Source organism: Equus caballus, chromosome X (genome assembly GCF_041296265.1).
Source record: "Equus caballus isolate H_3958 breed thoroughbred chromosome X, TB-T2T, whole genome shotgun sequence".
In the NCBI taxonomy this organism is placed as follows: Eukaryota; Metazoa; Chordata; class Mammalia; order Perissodactyla; family Equidae; genus Equus; species Equus caballus.
In genome coordinates this window covers 57,524,898-57,548,899 of record NC_091715.1, presented here as the reverse complement: position 1 = coordinate 57,548,899, position 24,002 = coordinate 57,524,898, and positions in this window count along the sequence as shown.

Sequence of the window (24,002 nt, the reverse complement as noted above, 5' to 3'; positions counted from 1 at the left end):
TGCTGTGGGGCCCAACTCGCCCTTTGGAAAGAAGCCTGCACGTTGTGCCTTTCAGCTCTAGGGCAATGTAGCACACCCAGAGCAGAAGTCCTACTTCAGCCAGATCAGGCCTGCAAAGAAACTGCGTTTCACAGGCCTTTGGAAGAGATGTTCCCGGTAGGGTGTAAGAGCACTGTGCAGAGCGAGTTGTTTCTTAGCTTCCCAAATAGCTGGAAGCAAGATGCTGTGGGGCCCAACTCGCCCTTTGGAAAGAAGCCTGCACATTGTGCCTTTCAGCTCTAGGGCAATGTGGCCCACGCAGAGCAGAAGTCCTACTTCAGCCAGATCAGGCCTGCAAAGAAACTGCGTTTCAAAGGCCTTTGGAAGAGATGATGCCGGTAGGCTGTAAGAGCACTGTGCAGAGCGTGTTGTTTCTTAGCTTCGCAAAGAGCTGGAAGCAAGATGCTGTGGGTCCCAACTCGCCCTTTGGAAAGAAGCCTGCACGTTGTGCCTTTCAGCTCTAGGGCAATGTGGGCCACCCAGAGCAGAAGTCCTAATTCAGCCAGATCAGGCCTGCAAAGAAACTGCGTTTCACAGGCCTTTGGAAGAGATGTTCCCGGTTGGCTGTAAGAGCACTGTGCAGAGCGAGTTGTTTCTTAGCTTCCCAAAGAGCTGGAAGCAAGATGCTGTGGGGCCCAACTCGCCCTTTGGAAAGAAGCCTGCACGTTGTGCCTTTCAGCTCTAGGGCAATGTAGCACACCCAGAGCAGAAGTCCTACTTCTGCCAGATCGGGCCTGCAAAGAAACTGCGTTTCACAGGCCTTTGGAAGAGATGTTCCCGGTAGGCTGTAAGAGCACTGTGCAGAGCGAGTTGTTTCTTAGCTTCCCAAAGAGCTGGAAGCAAGATGCTGTGGGGCCCAACTCGCCCTTTGGAAAGAAGCCTGCACGTTGTGCCGTTCAGCTCTAGGGCAATGTGGCCCACCCAGAGCAGAAGTCCTACTTCAGCCAGATCAGGCCTGCAAAGAAACTGCGTTTCACAGGCCTTTGGAAGAGATGTTCCCGGTAGGCTGTAAGAGCACTGTGCAGAGCGAGTTGTTTCTTAGCTTCCCAAAGAGCTGGAAGCAAGATGCTGTGGGGCCCAAATCGCCCTTTGGAAAGAAGCCTGCACGTTGTGCCTTTCAGCTCTAGGGCATTGTAGCACACCCAGAGCAGAAGTCCTACTTCTGCCAGATCAGGCCTGCAAAGAAACTGCGTTTCACAGGCCTTTGGAAGAGATGTTCACGGTAGGATGTAAGCGCACTGTGCAGAGCGAGTTGTTTCTTAGCTTCCCAAAGAGCTGGAAGCAAGATGCTGTGGGGCCCAACTCGCCCTTTGGAAAGAAGCCTGCACGTTGTGCCTTTCAGCTCTAGGGCAATGTAGCACACCCAGAGCAGAAGTCCTACTTCAGCCAGATCAGGCCTGCAAAGAAACTGCGTTTCACAGGCCTTTGGAAGAGATGTTCCCGGTAGGCTGTAAGAGCACTGTGCAGAGCGAGTTGTTTCTTAGCTTCCCAAAGAGCTGCAAGCAAGATGCTGTGGGGCCCAACTCGCCCTTTGGAAAGAAGCCTGCACGTTGTGGCTTTCAGCTCTAGGGCAATGTAGCACACCCAGAGCAGAAGTCCTACTTCAGCCAGATCAGGCCTGCAAAGAAACTGTGTTTCACAGGCCTTTGGAAGAGATGTTCCCGGTAGGCTTTAAGAGCACTGTGCAGAGCGAGTTGTTTCTTAGCTTCCCAAAGAGATGGAAGCAAGATGCTGTGGGGCCCAACTCGCCCTTTGGAAAGAAGCCTGCACGTTGTGCCTTTCAGCTCTAGGGCAATGTAGCACACCCAGAGCAGAAGTCCTACTTCTGCCATATCAGGCCTGCAAAGAAACTGCATTTCACAGGCCTTTGGAAGAGATGTTCCCGGTAGGCTGTAAGAGCACTGTGCAGAGCGAGTTGTTTCTTAGCTTCCCAAAGAGCTGGAAGCAAGATGCTGTGGGGCCCAACTCGCCCTTTGGAAAGAAGCCTGCACGTTGTGCCTTTCAGCTCTAGGGCAATGTAGCACACCCAGAGCAGAAGTCCTACTTCAGCCAGATCAGGCCTGCAAAGAAACTGTGTTTCACAGGCCTTTGGAAGAGGTGTTCCCGGTAGGCTGTAAGAGCACTGTGCAGAGCGAGTTGTTTCTTAGCTTCCCAAAGAGCTGGAAGCAAGATGCTGTGGGGCCCAACTCGCCCTTTGGAAAGAAGCCTGCACGTTGTGGCTTTCAGCTCTAGGGCAATGTAGCACACCCAGAGCAGAAGTCCTACTTCAGCCAGATCAGGCCTGCAAAGAAACTGCGTTTCACAGGCCTTTGGAAGAGATGTTCCCGGCAGGCTGTAAGAGCACTGTGCAGAGCGAGTTGTTTCTTAGCTTCCCAAAGAGCTGGAAGCAAGATGCTGTGGGGCCCAACTCGCCCTTTGGAAAGAAGCCTGCACGTTTTGCCGTTCAGCTCTAGGGCAATGTGGCCCACCCAGAGCAGAAGTCCTACTTCAGCCAGATCAGGCCTGCAAAGAAACTGCGTTTCACAGGCCTTTGGAAGAGATGTTCCCGGTAGGCTGTAAGAGCACTGTGCAGAGCGAGTTGTTTCTTAGCTTCCCAAAGAGCTGGAAGCAAGATGCTGTGGGGCCCAACTCGCCCTTTGGAAAGAAGCCTGCACGTTGTTCCTTTCAGCTCTAGGGCAATGTATCACACCCAGAGCAGAAGTCCTACTTCTGCCAGATCAGGCCTGCAAAGAAACTGCGTTTCACAGGCCTTTGGAAGAGATGTTCCCGGTTGGCTGTAAGAGCACTGTGCAGTGCGAGTTGTTTCTTAGCTTCCCAAAGAGCTGGAAGCAAGATGCTGTGGGGCCCAACGCGCCCTTTGGAAAGAAGCCGGCACGTTGTGCCTTTCAGCTCTAGGGCAATGTAGCACACCCAGAGCAGTAGTCCTACTTCAGCCAGATCAGGCCTGCAAAGAAACTGTGTTTCACAGGCCTTTGGAAGAGATGTTCCCGGTAGGCTTTAAGAGCCCTGTGCAGAGCGAGTTGTTTCTTAGCTTCCCAAAGAGATGGAAGCAAGATGCTGTGGGGCCCAACTCGCCCTTTGGAAAGAAGCCTGCACGTTGTGCCTTTCAGCTCTAGGGCAATGTAGCACACCCAGAGCAGAAGTCCTACTTCAGCCAGATCAGGCCTGCAAAGAAACTGCGTTTCACAGGCCTTTGGAAGAGATGTTCCCGGCAGGCTGTAAGAGCACTGTGCAGAGCGAGTTGTTTCTTAGCTTCCCAAAGAGCTGGAAGCAAGATGCTGTGGGGCCCAACTCGCCCTTTGGAAAGAAGCCTGCACGTTGTGCCGTTCAGCTCTAGGGCAATGTGGCCCACCCAGAGGAGAAGTCCTACTTCAGCCAGATCAGGCCTGCAAAGAAACTGCGTTTCACAGGCCTTTGGAAGAGATGTTCCCGGTAGGCTGTAAGAGCACTGTGCAGAGCGAGTTGTTTCTTAGCTTCCCAAAGAGCTGGAAGCAAGATGCTGTGGGGCCCAACTCGCCCTTTGGAAAGAAGCCTGCACGTTGTGCCTTTCAGCTCTAGGGCAATGTAGCACACCCAGAGCAGAAGTCCTACTTCTGCCAGATCAGGCCTGCAAAGAAACTGCGTTTCACAGGCCTTTGGAAGAGATGTTCCCGGTAGGATGTAAGAGCACTGTGCAGAGCGAGTTGTTTCTTAGCTTCCCAAAGAGCTGGAAGCAAGATGCTGTGGGGCCCAACTCGCCCTTTGGAAAGAAGCCTGCACGTTGTGCCTTTCAGCTCTAGGGCAATGTAGCACACCCAGAGCAGAAGTCCTACTTCAGCCAGATCAGGCCTGCAAAGAAACTGCGTTTCACAGGCCTTTGGAAGAGATGTTCCCGGTAGGCTGTAAGAGCACTGTGCAGAGCGAGTTGTTTCTTAGCTTCCCAAAGAGCTGGAAGCAAGATGCTGTGGGGCCCAACTCGCCCTTTGGAAAGAAGCCTGCACGTTGTGCCTTTCAGCTCTAGGGCAATGTAGCACACCCAGAGCATAAGTCCTACTTCAGCCAGATCAGGCCTGCAAAGAAACTGCGTTTCACAGGCCTTTGGAAGAGATGTTCCCGGTAGGCTGTAAGAGCACTGTGCAGAGCGAGTGGTTTCTTAGCTTCCCAAAGAGCTGGAAGCAAGATGCTGTGGGGCCCAACTCGCCATTTGGAAAGAAGCCTGCACGTTGTGCCTTACAGCTCTAGGGCAATGTAGCACACCCAGTGCAGAAGTCCTACTTCAGCCAGATCAGGCCTGCAAAGAAACTGCGTTTCACAGGCCTTTGGAAGAGATGTTCCCGGTAGGCTGTAAGAGCACTGTGCAGAGCCAGTTGTTTCTTAGCTTCCCAAAGAGCTGGAAGCAAGATTCTGTGGGGCCCAACTCGCCCTTTGGAAAGAAGCCTGCACGTTGTGCCTTTCAGCTCTAGGGCAATTTAGCACACCCAGAGCAGAAGTCCTACTTCAGCCAGATCAGGCCTGCAAAGGAACTGCGTTTCACAGGCCTTTGGAAGAGATGTTCCCAGTAGGCTGTAAGAGCACTGTGCAGAGCGAGTTGTTTCTTAGCTTCCCAAAGAGCTGGAAGCAAGATGCTGTGGGGCCCAACTCGCCCTTTGGAAGGAAGCCTGCACGTTGTGCCTTTCAGCTCTAGGGCAATGTAGCACACCCAGAGCAGAAGTCCTACTTCTGCCAGATCAGGCCTGCAAAGAAACTGCGTTTCACAGGCCTTTGGAAGAGATGTTCCCGGTAGGCTGTAAGAGCACTATGCAGAGCGAGTTGTTTCTTAGCTTCCCAAAGAGCTGGAAGCAAGATGCTGTGGGGCCCAACTCGCCCTTTGGAAAGAAGCCTGCACGTTGTGCCTTTCAGCTCTAGGGCAATGTAGCACATTCAGAGCAGAAGTCCTACTTCAGCCACATCAGGCCTGCAAAGAAACTGCGTTTCACAGGCCTTTGGAAGAGATGTTCCCGGTAGGCTGTAAGAGCACTGTGCAGAGCGAGTTGTTTCTTAGCTTCCCAAAGAGCTGGAAGCAAGATGCTGTGGGGCCCAACTCGCCCTTTGGAAAGAAGCCTGCACGTTGTGCCTTTCAGCTCTAGGGCAATGTAGCACACCCAGAGCAGAAGTCCTACTTCAGCCAGATCAGGCCTGCAAAGAAACTGCGTTTCACTGGCCTTTGGAAGAGATGTTCCCGGTAGGCTGTAAGAGCACTGTGCAGAGCGAGTTGTTTCTTAGCTTCCCAAAGAGCTGGAAGCAAGATGCTGTGGGGCCCAACTCGCCCTTTGGATAGAAGCCTGCACGTTGTGCCTTTCAGCTCTAGGGCAATGTAGCACACCCAGAGCAGAAGTCCTACTTCAGCCAGATCAGGCCTGCAAAGAAACTGCGTTTCACAGGCCTTTGGAAGAGAACATGCCGGTAGGCTGTAAGAGCACTGTGCAGAGCGAGCTGTTTCTTCGCTTCGCAAAGAGCTGGAAGCAAGATGCTGTGGGGCCCAACTCGCCCTTTGGAAAGAAGCCTGCACGTTGTGCCTTTCAGCTCTAGGGCAATGTGGCCCACCCAGAGCAGAAGTCCTACATCTGCCAGATCAGGCCTGCAAAGAAACTGCGTTTCACAGGCCTTTGGAAGAGATGTTCCCGGTAGGCTGTAAGAGCACTGTGCAGAGCGAGTTGTTTCTTAGCTTCCCAAAGAGCTGGAAGCAAGATGCTGTGGGGCCCAACTCGCCCTTTGGAAAGAAGCCTGCACGTTGTGCCTTTCAGCTCTAGGGCAATGTAGCACACCCAGAGCAGAAGTCCTACTTCAGCCAGATCAGGCCTGCAAAGAAACTGTGTTTCACAGGCCTTTGGAAGAGGTGTTCCCGGTAGGCTGTAAGAGCACTGTGCAGAGCGAGTTGTTTCTTAGCTTCCCAAAGAGCTGGAAGCAAGATGCTGTGGGGCCCAACTCGCCCTTTGGAAAGAAGCCTGCACGTTGTGGCTTTCAGCTCTAGGGCAATGTAGCACACCCAGAGCAGAAGTCCTACTTCAGCCAGATCAGGCCTGCAAAGAAACTGCGTTTCACAGGCCTTTGGAAGAGATGTTCCCGGCAGGCTGTAAGAGCACTGTGCAGAGCGAGTTGTTTCTTAGCTTCCCAAAGAGCTGGAAGCAAGATGCTGTGGGGCCCAACTCGCCCTTTGGAAAGAAGCCTGCACGTTTTGCCGTTCAGCTCTAGGGCAATGTGGCCCACCCAGAGCAGAAGTCCTACTTCAGCCAGATCAGGCCTGCAAAGAAACTGCGTTTCACAGGCCTTTGGAAGAGATGTTCCCGGTAGGCTGTAAGAGCACTGTGCAGAGCGAGTTGTTTCTTAGCTTCCCAAAGAGCTGGAAGCAAGATGCTGTGGGGCCCAACTCGCCCTTTGGAAAGAAGCCTGCACGTTGTTCCTTTCAGCTCTAGGGCAATGTATCACACCCAGAGCAGAAGTCCTACTTCTGCCAGATCAGGCCTGCAAAGAAACTGCGTTTCACAGGCCTTTGGAAGAGATGTTCCCGGTTGGCTGTAAGAGCACTGTGCAGTGCGAGTTGTTTCTTAGCTTCCCAAAGAGCTGGAAGCAAGATGCTGTGGGGCCCAACGCGCCCTTTGGAAAGAAGCCGGCACGTTGTGCCTTTCAGCTCTAGGGCAATGTAGCACACCCAGAGCAGTAGTCCTACTTCAGCCAGATCAGGCCTGCAAAGAAACTGTGTTTCACAGGCCTTTGGAAGAGATGTTCCCGGTAGGCTTTAAGAGCCCTGTGCAGAGCGAGTTGTTTCTTAGCTTCCCAAAGAGATGGAAGCAAGATGCTGTGGGGCCCAACTCGCCCTTTGGAAAGAAGCCTGCACGTTGTGCCTTTCAGCTCTAGGGCAATGTAGCACACCCAGAGCAGAAGTCCTACTTCAGCCAGATCAGGCCTGCAAAGAAACTGCGTTTCACAGGCCTTTGGAAGAGATGTTCCCGGCAGGCTGTAAGAGCACTGTGCAGAGCGAGTTGTTTCTTAGCTTCCCAAAGAGCTGGAAGCAAGATGCTGTGGGGCCCAACTCGCCCTTTGGAAAGAAGCCTGCACGTTGTGCCGTTCAGCTCTAGGGCAATGTGGCCCACCCAGAGGAGAAGTCCTACTTCAGCCAGATCAGGCCTGCAAAGAAACTGCGTTTCACAGGCCTTTGGAAGAGATGTTCCCGGTAGGCTGTAAGAGCACTGTGCAGAGCGAGTTGTTTCTTAGCTTCCCAAAGAGCTGGAAGCAAGATGCTGTGGGGCCCAACTCGCCCTTTGGAAAGAAGCCTGCACGTTGTGCCTTTCAGCTCTAGGGCAATGTAGCACACCCAGAGCAGAAGTCCTACTTCTGCCAGATCAGGCCTGCAAAGAAACTGCGTTTCACAGGCCTTTGGAAGAGATGTTCCCGGTAGGATGTAAGAGCACTGTGCAGAGCGAGTTGTTTCTTAGCTTCCCAAAGAGCTGGAAGCAAGATGCTGTGGGGCCCAACTCGCCCTTTGGAAAGAAGCCTGCACGTTGTGCCTTTCAGCTCTAGGGCAATGTAGCACACCCAGAGCAGAAGTCCTACTTGAGCCAGATCAGGCCTGCAAAGAAACTGCGTTTCACAGGCCTTTGGAAGAGATGTTCCCGGTAGGCTGTAAGAGCACTGTGCAGAGCGAGTTGTTTCTTAGCTTCCCAAAGAGCTGGAAGCAAGATGCTGTGGGGCCCAACTCGCCCTTTGGAAAGAAGCCTGCACGTTGTGCCTTTCAGCTCTAGGGCAATGTAGCACACCCAGAGCATAAGTCCTACTTCAGCCAGATCAGGCCTGCAAAGAAACTGCGTTTCACAGGCCTTTGGAAGAGATGTTCCCGGTAGGCTGTAAGAGCACTGTGCAGAGCGAGTGGTTTCTTAGCTTCCCAAAGAGCTGGAAGCAAGATGCTGTGGGGCCCAACTCGCCATTTGGAAAGAAGCCTGCACGTTGTGCCTTACAGCTCTAGGGCAATGTAGCACACCCAGTGCAGAAGTCCTACTTCAGCCAGATCAGGCCTGCAAAGAAACTGCGTTTCACAGGCCTTTGGAAGAGATGTTCCCGGTAGGCTGTAAGAGCACTGTGCAGAGCCAGTTGTTTCTTAGCTTCCCAAAGAGCTGGAAGCAAGATTCTGTGGGGCCCAACTCGCCCTTTGGAAAGAAGCCTGCACGTTGTGCCTTTCAGCTCTAGGGCAATTTAGCACACCCAGAGCAGAAGTCCTACTTCAGCCAGATCAGGCCTGCAAAGGAACTGCGTTTCACAGGCCTTTGGAAGAGATGTTCCCAGTAGGCTGTAAGAGCACTGTGCAGAGCGAGTTGTTTCTTAGCTTCCCAAAGAGCTGGAAGCAAGATGCTGTGGGGCCCAACTCGCCCTTTGGAAGGAAGCCTGCACGTTGTGCCTTTCAGCTCTAGGGCAATGTAGCACACCCAGAGCAGAAGTCCTACTTCTGCCAGATCAGGCCTGCAAAGAAACTGCGTTTCACAGGCCTTTGGAAGAGATGTTCCCGGTAGGCTGTAAGAGCACTATGCAGAGCGAGTTGTTTCTTAGCTTCCCAAAGAGCTGGAAGCAAGATGCTGTGGGGCCCAACTCGCCCTTTGGAAAGAAGCCTGCACGTTGTGCCTTTCAGCTCTAGGGCAATGTAGCACATTCAGAGCAGAAGTCCTACTTCAGCCACATCAGGCCTGCAAAGAAACTGCGTTTCACAGGCCTTTGGAAGAGATGTTCCCGGTAGGCTGTAAGAGCACTGTGCAGAGCGAGTTGTTTCTTAGCTTCCCAAAGAGCTGGAAGCAAGATGCTGTGGGGCCCAACTCGCCCTTTGGAAAGAAGCCTGCACGTTGTGCCTTTCAGCTCTAGGGCAATGTGGCCCACCCAGAGCAGAAGTCCTAATTCAGCCAGATCAGGCCTGCAAAGAAACTGCGTTTCACAGGCCTTTGGAAGAGATGTTCCCGGTAGGCTTTAAGAGCACTGTGCAGAGCGAGTTGTTTCTTAGCTTCCCAAAGAGATGGAAGCAAGATGCTGTGGGGCCCAACTCGCCCTTTGGAAAGAAGCCTGCACGTTGTGCCTTTCAGCTCTAGGGCAATGTAGCACACCCAGAACAGAAGTCCTACTTCTGCCAGATCAGGCCTGCAAAGAAACTGCATTTCACAGGAATTTGGAAGAGATGTTCCCGGTAGGCTGTAAGAGCACTGTGCAGAGCGAGTTGTTTCTTAGCTTCCCAAAGAGCTGGAAGCAAGATGCTGTGGGGCCCAACTCGCCCTTTGGAAAGAAGCCTGCACGTTGTGCCTTTCAGCTCTAGGGCAATGTAGCACACCCAGAGCAGAAGTCCTACTTCAGCCAGATCAGGCCTGCAAAGAAACTGCGTTTCACAGGCCTTTGGAAGAGGTGTTCCCGGTAGGCTGTAAGAGCACTGTGCAGAGCGAGTTGTTTCTTCGCTTCCCAAAGAGCTGGAAGCAAGATGCTGTGGGGCCCAACTCGCCCTTTGGAAAGAAGCCTGCACGTTGTGCCTTTCAGCTCTAGGGCAATGTGGCACACCCAGAGCAGAAGTCCTACTTCAGCCAGATCAGGCCTGCAAAGAGACTGCGTTTCACAGGCCTTTGGAAGAGATGTTCCCGGTAGGCTGTAAGAGCACTGTGCAGAGCGAGTTGTTTCTTAGCTTCCCAAAGAGCTGGTAGCAAGATGCTGTGGGGCCCAACTCGCCCTTTGGAAAGAAGCCTGCACGTTGTGCCGTTCAGCTCTAGGGCAATGTGGCCCACCCAGAGCAGAAGTCCTACTTCAGCCAGATCAGGCCTTCAAAGAAACTGCGTTTCACAGGCCTTTGGAAGAGATGTTCCCGGTAGGATTTAAGAGCACTCTGCAGAGCGAGTTGTTTCTTAGCTTCCCAAAGAGCTGGAAGCAAGATGCTGTGGGGCCCAACTCGCCCTTTGGAAAGAAGCCTGCACGTTGTGCCTTTCAGCTCTAGGGCAATGTAGCACATCCAGAGCAGAAGTCCTACTTCTGCCTGATCAGGCCTGCAAAGAAACTGCGTTTCACAGGCCTTTGGAAGAGGTGTTCCTGGTAGGCTGTAAGAGCACTGTGCAGAGCGAGTTGTTTCTTAGCTTCCCAAAGAGCTGGAAGCAAGATGCTGTGGGGCCCAACTCGCCCTTTGGAAAGAAGCCTGCACGTTGTGCCTTTCAGCTCTAGGGCAATGTAGCACACCCAGAGCAGAAGTCCTACTTCAGCCAGATCAGGCCTGCAAAGAAACTGCGTTTCACAGGCCTTTGGAAGAGATGTTCCCGGTAGGCTGTAAGAGCACTGTGCAGAGCGAGTTGTTTCTTAGCTTCCCAAAGAGCTGGAAGCAAGATGCTGAGGGGCCCAACTCGCCCTTTGGAAAGAAGCCTGCACGTTGTGCCTTTCAGCTCTAGGGCAATGTGGCCCACCCAGAGCAGAAGTCCTACTTCAGCCAGATCAGGCCTGCAAAGAAACTGCGTTTCACAGGCCTTTGGAAGAGATGTTCCCGGTAGGCTGTAAGTGCACTGTGCAGAGCGCGTTGTTTCTTAGCTTCCCAAAGAGCTGGAAGCAAGATGCTGTGGGGCCCAGCTCGCCCTTTGGAAAGAAGCCTGCACGTTGTGCCTTTCAGCTCTAGGGCAATGTAGCACACCCAGAGCAGAAGTCCTACTTCAGCCAGATCAGGCCTGCAAAGACACTGCGTTTCACAGGCCTTTGGAAGAGATGTTCCCGGTAGGCTGTAAGAGCACTGTGCAGAGCGAGTTGTTTCTTAGCTTCCCAAAGAGCTGGAAGCAAGATGCTGTGGGGCCCAACTCGCCCTTTGGAAAGAAGCCTGCACGTTGTGCCTTTCAGCTCTAGGGCAATGTAGCACACCCAGAGCAGAAGTCCTACTTCAGCCAGATCAGGCCTGCAAAGAAACTGCGTTTCACAGGCCTTTGGAAGAGATGTTCCCTCTAGGCTGTATGAGCACTGTGCAGAGCGAGTTGTTTCTTAGCTTCCCAAAGAGCTGGAAGCAAGATGCTGTGGGGCCCAACTCGCCCTTTGGAAAGAAGCCTGCACGTTGTGCCTTCCAACTCTAGGGCAATGTAGCACACCCAGAGCAGAAGTCCTACTTCTGCCAGATCAGGCCTGCAAAGAAACTGCGTTTCACAGGCCTTTGAAAGAGATGTTCCCGGTAGGCTGTAAGTGCACTGTGCAGAGCGCGTTGTTTCTTATCTTCCCAAAGAGCTGGAAGCAAGATGCTGTGGGGCCCAACTCGCCCTTTGGAAAGAAGCCTGCACGTTGTGCCTTTCAGCTCTAGGGCAATGTAGCACACCCAGAGCAGAAGTCCTACTTCAGCCAGATCAGGCCTGCAAAGAAACTGCGTTTCACAGGCCTTTGGAAGAGATGTTCCCGGTAGGCTGTAAGAGCACTGTGCAGAGCGAGTTGTTTCTTAGCTTCCCAAAGAGCTGGAAGCAAGATGCTGTGGGGCCCAACTCGCCCTTTGGAAAGAAGCCTGCACGTTGTGCCTTTCAGCTCTAGGGCAATGTAGCACACCCATAGCAGAAGTCCTACTTCTGCCAGATCAGGCCTGCAAAGAAAGTGCGTTTCTCAGGCCTTTGGAAGAGATGTTCCCGGTAGGCAGTAAGAGCACTGTGCAGAGCGAGTTGTTTCTTAGCTTCCCAAAGAGCTGGAAGCAAGATGCTGTGGGGCCCAACTCGCCCTTTGGAAAGAAGCCTGCACGTTGTGCCTTTCAACTCTAGGGCAATGAAGCACACCCAGAGCAGAAGTCCTACTTCAGCCAGATCAGGCCTGCAAAGAAACTGCGTTTCACAGGCCTTTGGAAGAGATGTTCCCGGTAGGCTGTAAGAGCACTGTGCAGAGCGAGTTGTTTCTTAGCTTCGCAAAGAGCTGGAAGCAAGATACTGTGGGGCCCAACTCGCCCTTTGGAAAGAAGCCTGCCCGTTGTGCCTTTCAGCTCTAGGGCAATGTGGCACACCCAGAGCAGAAGTCCTACTTCAGCCAGATCAGGCCTGCAAAGAAACTGCGTTTCACAGGCCTTTGGAAGAGATGTTCCCGGTAGGCTGTAAGAGCACTGTGCAGAGCGAGTTGTTTCTTAGCTTCCCAAAGAGCTGGAAGCAAGATGCTGTGGGGCCCAACTTGCCCTTTGGAAAGAAGCCTGCACGTTGTGCCTTTCAGCTCTAGGGCAATGTAGCACACCCAGAGCAGAAGTCCTACTTCAGCCAGATCAGGCCTGCAAAGAAACTGCGTTTCACAGGCCTTTGGAAGAGGTGTTCCCGGTAGGCTGTAAGAGCACTGTGCAGAGCGAGTTGTTTCTTCGCTTCCCAAAGAGCTGGAAGCAAGATGCTGTGGGGCCCAACTCGCCCTTTGGAAAGAAGCCTGCACGTTGTGCCTTTCAGCTCTAGGGCAATGTGGCACACCCAGAGCAGAAGTCCTACTTCAGCCAGATCAGGCCTGCAAAGAAACTGCGTTTCACAGGCCTTTGGAAGAGATGTTCCCGGTAGGCTGTAAGAGCACTGTGCAGAGCGAGTTGTTTCTTAGCTTCCCAAAGAGCTGGAAGCAAGATGCTGTGGGGCCCAACTCGCCCTTTGGAAAGAAGCCTGCACGTTGTGCCGTTCAGCTCTAGGGCAATGTGGCCCACCCAGAGCAGAAGTCCTACTTCAGCCAGATCAGGCCTTCAAAGAAACTGCGTTTCACAGGCCTTTGGAAGAGATGTTCCCGGTAGGCTTTAAGAGCACTGTGCAGAGCGAGTTGTTTCTTAGCTTCCCAAAGAGCTGGAAGCAAGATGCTGTGGGGCCCAACTCGCCCTTTGGAAAGAAGCCTGCACGTTGTGCCTTTCAGCTCTAGGGCAATGTAGCACACCCAGAGCAGAAGTCCTACTTCTGCCTGATCAGGCCTGCAAAGAAACTGCGTTTCACAGGCCTTTGGAAGAGGTGTTCCTGGTAGGCTGTAAGAGCACTGTGCAGAGCGAGTTGTTTCTTAGCTTCCCAAAGAGCTGGAAGCAAGATGCTGTGGGGCCCAACTCGCCCTTTGGAAAGAAGCCTGCACGTTGTGCCTTTCAGCTCTAGGGCAATGTAGCACACCCAGAGCAGAAGTCCTACTTCAGCCAGATCAGGCCTGCAAAGAAACTGCGTTTCACAGGCCTTTGGAAGAGATGTTCCCGGTAGGCTGTAAGAGCACTGTGCAGAGCGAGTTGTTTCTTAGCTTCCCAAAGAGCTGGAAGCAAGATGCTGAGGGGCCCAACTCGCCCTTTGGAAAGAAGCCTGCACGTTGTGCCTTTCAGCTCTAGGGCAATGTGGCCCACCCAGAGCAGAAGTCCTACTTCAGCCAGATCAGGCCTGCAAAGAAACTGCGTTTCACAGGCCTTTGGAAGAGATGTTCCCGGTAGGCTGTAAGAGCACTGTGCAGAGCGCGTTGTTTCTTAGCTTCCCAAAGAGCTGGAAGCAAGATGCTGTGGGGCCCAGCTCGCCCTTTGGAAAGAAGACTGCACGTTGTGCCTTTCAGCTCTAGGGCAATGTAGCACACCCAGAGCAGAAGTCCTACTTCAGCCAGATCAGGCCTGCAAAGAAACTGCGTTTCACAGGCCTTTGGAAGAGATGTTCCCGGTAGGCTGTAAGAGCACTGTGCAGAGCGAGTTGTTTCTTAGCTTCCCAAAGAGCTGGAAGCAAGATGCTGTGGGGCCCAACTCGCCCTTTGGAAAGAAGCCTGCACGTTGTGCCTTTCAGCTCTAGGGCAATGTAGCACACCCAGAGCAGAAGTCCTACTTCAGCCAGATCAGGCCTGCAAAGAAACTGCGTTTCACAGGCCTTTGGAAGAGATGTTCCCTCTAGGCTGTATGAGCACTGTGCAGAGCGAGTTGTTTCTTAGCTTCCCAAAGAGCTGGAAGCAAGATGCTGTGGGGCCCAACTCGCCCTTTGGAAAGAAGCCTGCACGTTGTGCCTTCCAACTCTAGGGCAATGTAGCACACCCAGAGCAGAAGTCCTACTTCTGCCAGATCAGGCCTGCAAAGAAACTGCGTTTCACAGGCCTTTGAAAGAGATGTTCCCGGTAGGCTGTAAGTGCACTGTGCAGAGCGCGTTGTTTCTTATCTTCCCAAAGAGCTGGAAGCAAGATGCTGTGGGGCCCAACTCGCCCTTTGGAAAGAAGCCTGCACGTTGTGCCTTTCAGCTCTAGGGCAATGTAGCACACCCAGAGCAGAAGTCCTACTTCAGCCAGATCAGGCCTGCAAAGAAACTGCGTTTCACAGGCCTTTGGAAGAGATGTTCCCGGTAGGCTGTAAGAGCACTGTGCAGAGCGAGTTGTTTCTTAGCTTCCCAAAGAGCTGGAAGCAAGATGCTGTGGGGCCCAACTCGCCCTTTGGAAAGAAGCCTGCACGTTGTGCCTTTCAGCTCTAGGGCAATGTAGCACACCCATAGCAGAAGTCCTACTTCTGCCAGATCAGGCCTGCAAAGAAAGTGCGTTTCTCAGGCCTTTGGAAGAGATGTTCCCGGTAGGCAGTAAGAGCACTGTGCAGAGCGAGTTGTTTCTTAGCTTCCCAAAGAGCTGGAAGCAAGATGCTGTGGGGCCCAACTCGCCCTTTGGAAAGAAGCCTGCACGTTGTGCCTTTCAACTCTAGGGCAATGTAGCACACCCAGAGCAGAAGTCCTACTTCAGCCAGATCAGGCCTGCAAAGAAACTGCGTTTCACAGGCCTTTGGAAGAGATGTTCCCGGTAGGCTGTAAGAGCACTGTGCAGAGCGAGTTGTTTCTTAGCTTCGCAAAGAGCTGGAAGCAAGATGCTGTGGGGCCCAACTCGCCCTTTGGAAAGAAGCCTGCCCGTTGTGCCTTTCAGCTCTAGGGCAATGTGGCACACCCAGAGCAGAAGTCCTACTTCAGCCAGATCAGGCCTGCAAAGAAACTGCGTTTCACAGGCCTTTGGAAGAGATGTTCCCGGTAGGCTGTAAGAGCACTGTGCAGAGCGAGTTGTTTCTTAGCTTCCCAAAGAGCTGGAAGCAAGATGCTGTGGGGCCCAACTCGCCCTTTGGAAAGAAGCCTGCACGTTGTGCCTTTCAGCTCTAGGGCAATGTAGCACACCCAGAGCAGAAGTCCTACTTCAGCCAGATCAGGCCTGCAAAGAAACTGCGTTTCACAGGCCTTTGGAAGAGATGTTCCCGGTAGGCTGTAAGAGCACTGTGCAGAGCGAGTGGTTTCTTAGCTTCCCAAAGAGCTGGAAGCAAGATGCTGTGGGGCCCAACTCGCCCTTTGGAAAGAAGCCTGCACGTTGTGCCTTTCAGCTCTAGGGCAATGTAGCACACCCAGAGCAGAAGTCCTACTTCAGCCAGATCAGGCCTGCAAAGAAACTGCGTTTCACAGGCCTTTGGAAGAGATGTTCCCGGTAGGCTGTAAGAGCACTGTGCAGAGCGAGTTGTTTCTTAGCTTCCCAAAGAGCTGGAAGCAAGATGCTGTGGGGCCCAACTCGCCCTTTGGAAAGAAGCCTGCACGTTGTGCCTTTCAGCTCTAGGGCAATGTAGCACACCCAGAGCAGAAGTCCTACTTCAGCCAGATCAGGCCTGCAAAGAAACTGCGTTTCACAGGCCTTTGGAAGAGATGTTCCCGGTAGGCTGTAAGAGCACTGTGCAGAGCGAGTTGTTTCTTAGCTTCCCAAAGAGCTGGAAGCAAGATGCTGTGGGGCCCAACTCGCCCTTTGGAAAGAAGCCTGCACGTTGTGCCTTTCAGCTCTAGGGCAATGTAGCACACCCAGAGCAGAAGTCCTACTTCAGCCAGATCAGGCCTGCAAAGAGACTGCGTTTCACAGGCCTTTGGAAGAGATGTTCCCGGTAGGCTTTAAGAGCACTGTGCAGAGCTAGTTGTTTCTTAGCTTCCCAAAGAGCTGGAAGCAAGATGCTGTGGGGCCCAACTCGCCCTTTGGAAAGAAGCCTGCACGTTGTGCCTTTCAGCTCTAGGGCAATGTAGCACACCCAGAGCAGAAGTCCTACTTCAGCCAGATCAGGCCTGCAAAGAAACTGCGTTTCACAGGCCTTTGGAAGAGATGTTCCCGGTAGGCTGTAAGAGCACTGTGCAGAGCGAGTTGTTTCTTAGCTTCCCAAAGAGCTGGAAGCAAGATGCTGTGGGGCCCTACTCGCCCATTGGAAAGAAGCCGGCACGTTGTGCCTTTCAGCTCTAGGGCAATGTAGCACACCCAGAGCAGAAGTCCTACTTCAGCCAGATCAGGCCTGCAAAGAAACTGCGTTTCACAGGCCTTTGGAAGAGATGTTCCCGGTAGGCTGTAAGAGCACTGTGCAGAGCGAGTTGTTTCTTAGCTTCCCAAAGAGCTGGAAGCAAGATGCTGTGGGTCCCAACTCGCCCTTTGGAAAGAAGCCAGCACGTTGTGCCTTTCAGCTCTAGGGCAATGTAGCACACCCAGAGCAGAAGTCCTACTTCAGCCAGATCAGGCCTGCAAAGAAACTGCGTTTCACAGGCCTTTGGAAGAGATGTTCCCGGTAGGCTGTAAGAGCACTGTGCAGAGCGAGTTGTTTCTTAGCTTCCCAAAGAGCTGGAAGCAAGATGCTGTGGGGCCCAACTCGCCCTTTGGAAAGAAGCCTGCAAGTTGTGCCTTTCAGCTCTAGGGCAATGTAGCACACCCAGAGCAGAAGTCCTACTTCTGCCAGATCAGGCCTGCAAAGAAACTGCGTTTCACAGGCCTTTGGAAGAGATGTTCCCGGTAGGCTGTAAGAGCACTGTGCAGAGCGAGTTGTTTCTTAGCTTCCCAAAGAGCTGGAAGCAAGATGCTGTGGGGCCCAACTCGCCCTTTGGAAAGAAGCCTGCACGTTGTGCCTTTCAGCTCTAGGGCAATGTAGCACACCCAGAGCAGAAGTCCTACTTCAGCCAGATCAGGCCTGCAAAGAGACTGCTTTTCACAGGCCTTTGGAAGAGATGTTCCCGGTAGGCTGTAAGAGCACTGTGCAGAGCGAGTTGTTTCTTAGCTTCCCAAAGAGCTGGAAGCAAGATGCTGTGGGGCCCAACTCGCCCTTTGGAAAGAAGACTGCACGTTGTGCCTTTCAGCTCTAGGGCAATGTAGCACACCCAGAGCAGAAGTCCTACTTCAGCCAGATCAGGCCTGCAAAGAAACTGCGTTTCACAGGCCTTTGGTAGAGATGTTCCCGGTAGGCTGTAAGAGCACTGTGCAGAGCGAGTTGTTTCTTAGCTTCCCAAAGAGCTGGAAGCAAGATGCTGTGGGGCCCAACTCGCCCTTTGGAAAGAAGCCTGCACGTTGTGCCGTTCAGCTCTAGGGCAATGTAGCACACCCAGAGCAGAAGTCCTACTTCAGCCAGATCAGGCCTGCAAAGAAACTGCGTTTCACAGGCCTTTGGAAGAGATGTTCCCAAGAGGCTGTAAGAGCACTGTGCAGAGCGAGTTGTTTCTTAGCTTCCCAAAGAGCTGGAAGCAAGATGCTGTGGGGCCCAACTCGCCCTTTGGAAAGAAGCCTGCACGTTGTGCCTTTCAGCTCTAGGGCAATGTAGCACACCCAGAGCAGAAGTCCTACTTCAGCCAGATCAGGCCTGCAAAGAAACTGCGTTTCACAGGCCTTTGGAAGAGATGTTCCCGGTAGGCTGTAAGAGCAGTGTGCAGAGCGAGTTGTTTCTTAGCTTCCCAAAGAGCTGGAAGCAAGATGCTGTGGGGCCCAACTCGCCCTTTGGAAAGAAGCCTGCACGTTGTGCCTTTCAGCTCTAGGGCAATGTAGCACACCCAGAGCAGAAGTCCTACTTCTGCCAGATCAGGCCTGCAAAGAAACTGCGTTTCACAGGCCTTTGGAAGAGATGTTCCCGGTAGGCTGTAAGAGCACTGTGCAGAGCGAGTTGTTTCTTAGCTTGCCAAAGAGCTGGAAGCAAGATGCTGTGGGGCCCAACTCGCCCTTTGGAAAGAAGACTGCACGTTGTGCCTTTCAGCTCTAGGGCAATGTAGCACACCCAGAGCAGAAGTCCTACTTCTGCCAGATCAGGCCTGCAAAGAAACTGCGTTTCACAGCCCTTTGGAAGAGATGTTCCTGGTAGGCTGTAAGAGCACTGTGCAGAGCGAGTTGTTTCTTAGCTTCCCAAAGAGCTGGAAACAAGATGCTGTGGGGCCCAACTCGCCGTTTGGAAAGAAGCCTGCACGTTGTGCCTTTCAGCTCTAGGGCAATGTAGCACACCCAGAGCAGAAGTCCTACATCTGCCAGATCAGGCCTGCAAAGAAACTGCGTTTCACAGGCCTTTGGAAGAGATGTGCCCGGTAGGCTGTAAGAGCACTGTGCAGAGCGAGTGGCTTCTTAGCTTCCCAAAGAGCTGGAAGCAAGATGCTGTGGGGCCCAACTCGCCCTTTGGAAAGAAGCCTGCACGTTGTGCATTTCAGCTCTAGGGCAATGTAGCACACCCAGAGCAGAAGTCCTACTTCAGCCAGATCATGCCTGCAAAGAAACTGCGTTTCACAGGCCTTTGGAAGAGATGATGCCGCTAGGCTGTAAGAGCACTGTGCAGAGCGAGTTGTTTCTTAGCTTCGCAAAGAGCTGGAAGCAAGATGCTGTGGGGCCCAACTCGCCCTTTGGAAAGAAGCCTGCACGTTGTGCCTTTCAGCTCTAGGGCAATGTGGCCCACCCAGAGCAGAAGTCCTAATTCAGCCAGATCAGGCCTGCAAAGAAACTGCGTTTCACAGGCCTTTGGAAGAGATGTTCCCGGTTGGCTGTAAGAGCACTGTGCAGAGCGAGTTGTTTCTTAGCTTCCCAAAGAGCTGGAAGCAAGATGCTGTGGGGCCCAACGCGCCCTTTGGAAAGAAGCCGGCACGTTGTGCCTTTCAGCTCTAGGGCAATGTAGCACACCCAGAGCAGTAGTCCTACTTCAGCCAGATCAGGCCTGCAAAGAAACTGTGTTTCACATGCCTTTGGAAGAGATGTTCCCTGTAGGCTTTAAGAGCCCTGTGCAGAGCAAGTTGTTTCTTAGCTTCCCAAAGAGATGGAAGCAAGATGCTGTGGGGCCCAACTCGCCCTTTGGAAAGAAGCCTGCACGTTGTGCCTTTCAGCTCTAGGGCAATGTAGCACACCCAGAGCAGTAGTCCTACTTCAGCGAGATCAGGCCTGCAAAGAAACTGTGTTTCACATGCCTTTGGAAGAGATGTTCCCGGTAGGCTTTAAGAGCCCTGTGCAGAGCAAGTTGTTTCTTAGCTTCCCAAAGAGATGGAAGCAAGATGCTGTGGGGCCCAACTCGCCCTTTGGAAAGAAGCCTGCACGTTGTGCCTTTCAGCTCTAGGGCAATGTGGCACACCCAGAGCAGAAGTCCTACTTCAGCCAGATCAGGCCTGCAAAGAAACTGCGTTTCACAGGCCTTTGGAAGAGATGTTACCGGTAGGCTGTAAGAGCACTGTGCAGAGCGAGTTGTTTCTTAGCTTCCCAAAGAGCTGGAAGCAAGATGCTGTGGGGCCCAACTCGCCCTTTGGAAAGAAGCCTGCACGTTGTGCCGTTCAGCTCTAGGGCAATGTGGCCCACCCAGAGCAGAAGTCCTACTTCAGCCAGATCAGGCCTGCAAAGAAACTGCGTTTCACAGGCCTTTGGAAGAGATGTTCCCGGTAGGCTTTAAGAGCACTGTGCAGAGCGAGTTGTTTCTTAGCTTCCCAAAGAGCTGGAAGCAAGATGCTGTGGGGCCCAACTCGCCCTTTGGAAAGAAGCCTGCACGTTGTGCCTTTCAGCTCTAGGGCAATGTAGCACACCCAGAGCAGAAGTCCTACTTCTGCCAGATCAGGCCTGCAAAGAAACTGTGTTTCACAGGCCTTTGGAAGAGGTGTTCCCGGTAGGCTGTAAGAGCACTGTGCAGAGCGAGTTGTTTCTTAGCTTCCCAAAGAGCTGGAAGCAAGATGCTGTGGGGCCCAACTCGCCCTTTGGAAAGAAGCCTGCACGTTGTGCCTTTCAGCTCTAGGGCAATGTAGCACACCCAGAGCAGAAGTCCTACTTCAGCCAGATCAGGCCTGCAAAGAAACTGCGTTTCACAGGCCTTTGGAAGAGATGTTCCCGGTAGGCTGTAAGAGCACTGTGCAGAGCGAGTTGTTTCTTAGCTTCCCAAAGAGCTGGAAGCAAGATGCTGTGGGGCCCAACTCGCCCTTTGGAAAGAAGCCTGCACGTTGTGCCGTTCAGCTCTAGGGCAATGTGGCCCACCCAGAGCAGAAGTCCTACTTCAGCCAGATCAGGCCTGCAAAGAATCTGCGTTTCACAGGCCTTTGGAAGAGATGTTCCCGGTAGGCTGTAAGAGCACTGTGCAGAGCGAGTTGTTTCTTAGCTTCCCAAAGAGCTGGAAGCAAGATGCTGTGGGGCCCAACTCGCCCTTTGGAAAGAAGCCTGCACGTTGTGCCTTTCAGCTCTAGGGCAATGTAGCACACCCAGAGCAGAAGTCTTACTTCAGCCAGATCATGCCTGCAAAGAAACTGCGTTTCACAGGCCTTTGGAAGAGATGATGAGGGTAGGCTGTAAGAGCATTGTGCAGAGCGAGTTGTTTCTTAGCTTCGCAAAGAGCTGGAAGCAAGATGCTGTGGGTCCCAACTCGCCCTTTGGAAAGAAGCCTGCACGTTGTGCCTTTCAGCTCTAGGGCAATGTGGCCCACCCAGAGCAGAAGTCCTAATTCAGCCAGATCAGGCCTGCAAAGAAACTGCGTTTCACAGGCCTTTGGAAGAGATGTTCCCGGTTGGCTGTAAGAGCACTATGCAGAGCGAGTTGTTTCTTAGCTTCCCAAAGAGCTGGAAGCAAGATGCTGTGGGGCCCAACGCGCCCTTTGGAAAGAAGCCGGCACGTTGTGCCTTTCAGCTCTAGGGCAATGTAGCACACCCAGAGCAGTAGTCCTACTTCAGCCAGATCAGGCCTGCAAAGAAACTGCGTTTCACAGGCCATTGGAAGAGATGTTCCCGGTAGGCTTTAAGAGCACTGTGCAGAGCGAGTTGTTTCTTAGCTTCCCAAAGAGCTGGAAGCAAGATGCTGTGGGGCCCAACTCACCCTTTGGAAAGAAGCCTGCACGTTGTGCCGTTCAGCTCTAGGGCAAGGTGGCCCACCCAGAGCAGAAGTCCTACTTCAGCCAGATCAGGCCTTCAAAGAAACTGCGTTTCACAGGCCTTTGGAAGAGATGTTCCCGGTAGGCTTTAAGAGCACTGTGCAGAGCGAGTTGTTTCTTAGCTTCCCAAAGAGCTGGAAGCAAGATGCTGTGGGGCCCAACTCGCCCTTTGGAAAGAAGCCTGCACGTTGTGCCTTTCAGCTCTAGGGCAATGTAGCACACCCAGAGCAGAAGTCCTACTTCTGCCTGATCAGGCCTGCAAAGAAACTGCGTTTCACAGGCCTTTGGAAGAGGTGTTCCCGGTAGGCTGTAAGAGCACTGTGCAGAGCGAGTTGTTTCTTAGCTTCCCAAAGAGCTGGAAGCAAGATGCTGTGGGGCCCAACTCGCCCTTTGGAAAGAAGCCTGCACGTTGTGCCGTTCAGCTCTAGGGCAATGTGGCCCACCCAGAGCAAAACTCCTACTTCAGCCAGATCAGGCCTTCAAAGAAACTGCGTTTCACAGGCCTTTGGAAGAGATGTTCCCGGTAGGCTTTAAGAGCACTGTGCAGAGCGAGTTGTTTCTTAGCTTCCCAAAGAGCTGGAAGCAAGATGCTGTGGGGCCCAACTCGCCCTTTGGAAAGAAGCCTGCACGTTGTGCCTTTCAGCTCTAGGGCAATGTAGCACACCCAGAGCAGAAGTCCTACTTCTGCCTGATCAGGCCTGAAAAGAAACTGCGTTTCACAGGCCTTTGGAAGAGATGTTCCCGGTAGGCTGTAAGAGCACTGTGCAGAGCGAGTTGTTTCTTAGCTTCCCAAAGAGCTGGAAGCAAGATGCTGTGGGGCCCAACTCGCCCTTTGGAAAGAAGCCTGCACGTTGTGCCTTTCAGCTCTAGGGCAATGTAGCACACCCAGAGCAGAAGTCCTACTTCAGCCAGATCAGGCCTGCAAAGAAACTGCTTTTCACAGGCCTTTGGAAGAGATGTTCCCGGTAGGCTGTAAGAGCACTGTGCAGAGCGAGTTGTTTCTTAGCTTCCCAAAGAGCTGGAAGCAAGATGCTGTGGGGCCCAACTCGCCCTTTGGAAAGAAGCCTGCACGTTGTGCCTTTCAGCTCTAGGGCAATGTGGCCCACCCAGAGCAGAAGTCCTACTTCAACCAGATCAGGCCTGCAAAGAAACTGCGTTTCACAGGCCTTTGGAAGAGATGTTCCCGGTAGGCTGTAAGTGCACTGTGCAGAGCGCGTTGTTTCTTAGCTTCCCAAAGAGCTGGAAGCAAGATGCTGTGGGGCCCAGCTCGCCCTTTGGAAAGAAGCCTGCACGTTGTGCCTTTCAGCTCTAGGGCAATGTAGCACACCCAGAGCAGAAGTCCTACTTCAGCCAGATCAGGCCTGCAAAGAAACTGCGTTTCACAGGCATTTGGAAGAGATGTTCCCGGTAGGCTGTAAGAGCACTGTGCAGAGCGAGTTGTTTCTTAGCTTCCCAAAGAGCTGGAAGCAAGATGCTGTGGGGCCCAACTCGCCCTTTGGAAAGAAGCCTGCACGTTGTGCCTTTCAGCTCTAGGGCAATGTAGCACACCCAGAGCAGAAGTCCTACTTCAGCCAGATCAGGCCTGCAAAGAAACTGCGTTTCACAGGCCTTTGGAAGAGATGTTCCCGGTAGGCTGTAAGAGCACTGTGCAGAGCGAGTTGTTTCTTAGCTTCCCAAAGAGCTGGAAGCAAGATGCTGTGGGGCCCAACTCGCCCTTTGGAAAGAAGCCTGCACGTTGTGCCTTCCAACTCTAGGGCAATGTAGCACACCCAGAGCAGAAGTCCTACTTCTGCCAGATCAGGCCTGCAAAGAAACTGCGTTTCACAGGCCTTTGAAAGAGATGTTCCCGGTAGGCTGTAAGTGCACTGTGCAGAGCGCGTTGTTTCTTATCTTCCCAAAGAGCTGGAAGCAAGATGCTGTGGGGCCCAACTCGCCCTTTGGAAAGAAGCCTGCACGTTGTGCCTTTCAGCTCTAGGGCAATGTAGCACACCCAGAGCAGAAGTCCTACTTCTGCCAGATCAGGCCTGCAAAGAAAGTGCGTTTCTCAGGCCTTTGGAAGAGGTGTTCCCGGTAGGCTGTAAGAGCACTGTGCAGAGCGAGTTGTTTCTTAGCTTCCCAAAGAGCTGGAAGCAAGATGCTGTGGGGCCCAACTCGCCCTTTGGAAAGAAGCCTGCACGTTGTGCCGTTCAGCTCTAGGGCAATGTGGCCCACCCAGAGCAGAAGTCCTACTTCAGCCAGATCAGGCCTTCAAAGAAACTGCGTTTCACAGGCCTTTGGAAGAGATGTTCCCGGTAGGCTTTAAGAGCACTGTGCAGAGCGAGTTGTTTCTTAGCTTCCCAAAGAGCTGGAAGCAAGATGCTGTGGGGCCCAACTCGCCCTTTGGAAAGAAGCCTGCACGTTGTGCCTTTCAGCTCTAGGGCAATGTAGCACACCCAGAGCAGAAGTCCTACTTCTGCCTGATCAGGCCTGCAAAGAAACTGCGTTTCACAGGCCTTTGGAAGAGGTGTTCCCGGTAGGCTGTAAGAGCACTGTGCAGAGCGAGTTGTTTCTTAGCTTCCCAAAGAGCTGGAAGCAAGATGCTGTGGGGCCCAACTCGCCCTTTGGAAAGAAGCCTGCACGTTGTGCCGTTCAGCTCTAGGGCAATGTGGCCCACCCAGAGCAAAAGTCCTACTTCAGCCAGATCAGGCCTTCAAAGAAACTGCGTTTCACAGGCCTTTGGAAGAGATGTTCCCGGTAGGCTTTAAGAGCACTGTGCAGAGCGAGTTGTTTCTTAGCTTCCCAAAGAGCTGGAAGCAAGATGCTGTGGGGCCCAACTCGCCCTTTGGAAATAAGCCTGCACGTTGTGCCTTTCAGCTCTAGGGCAATGTAGCACACCCAGAGCAGAAGTCCTACTTCTGCCTGATCAGGCCTGCAAAGAAACTGCGTTTCACAG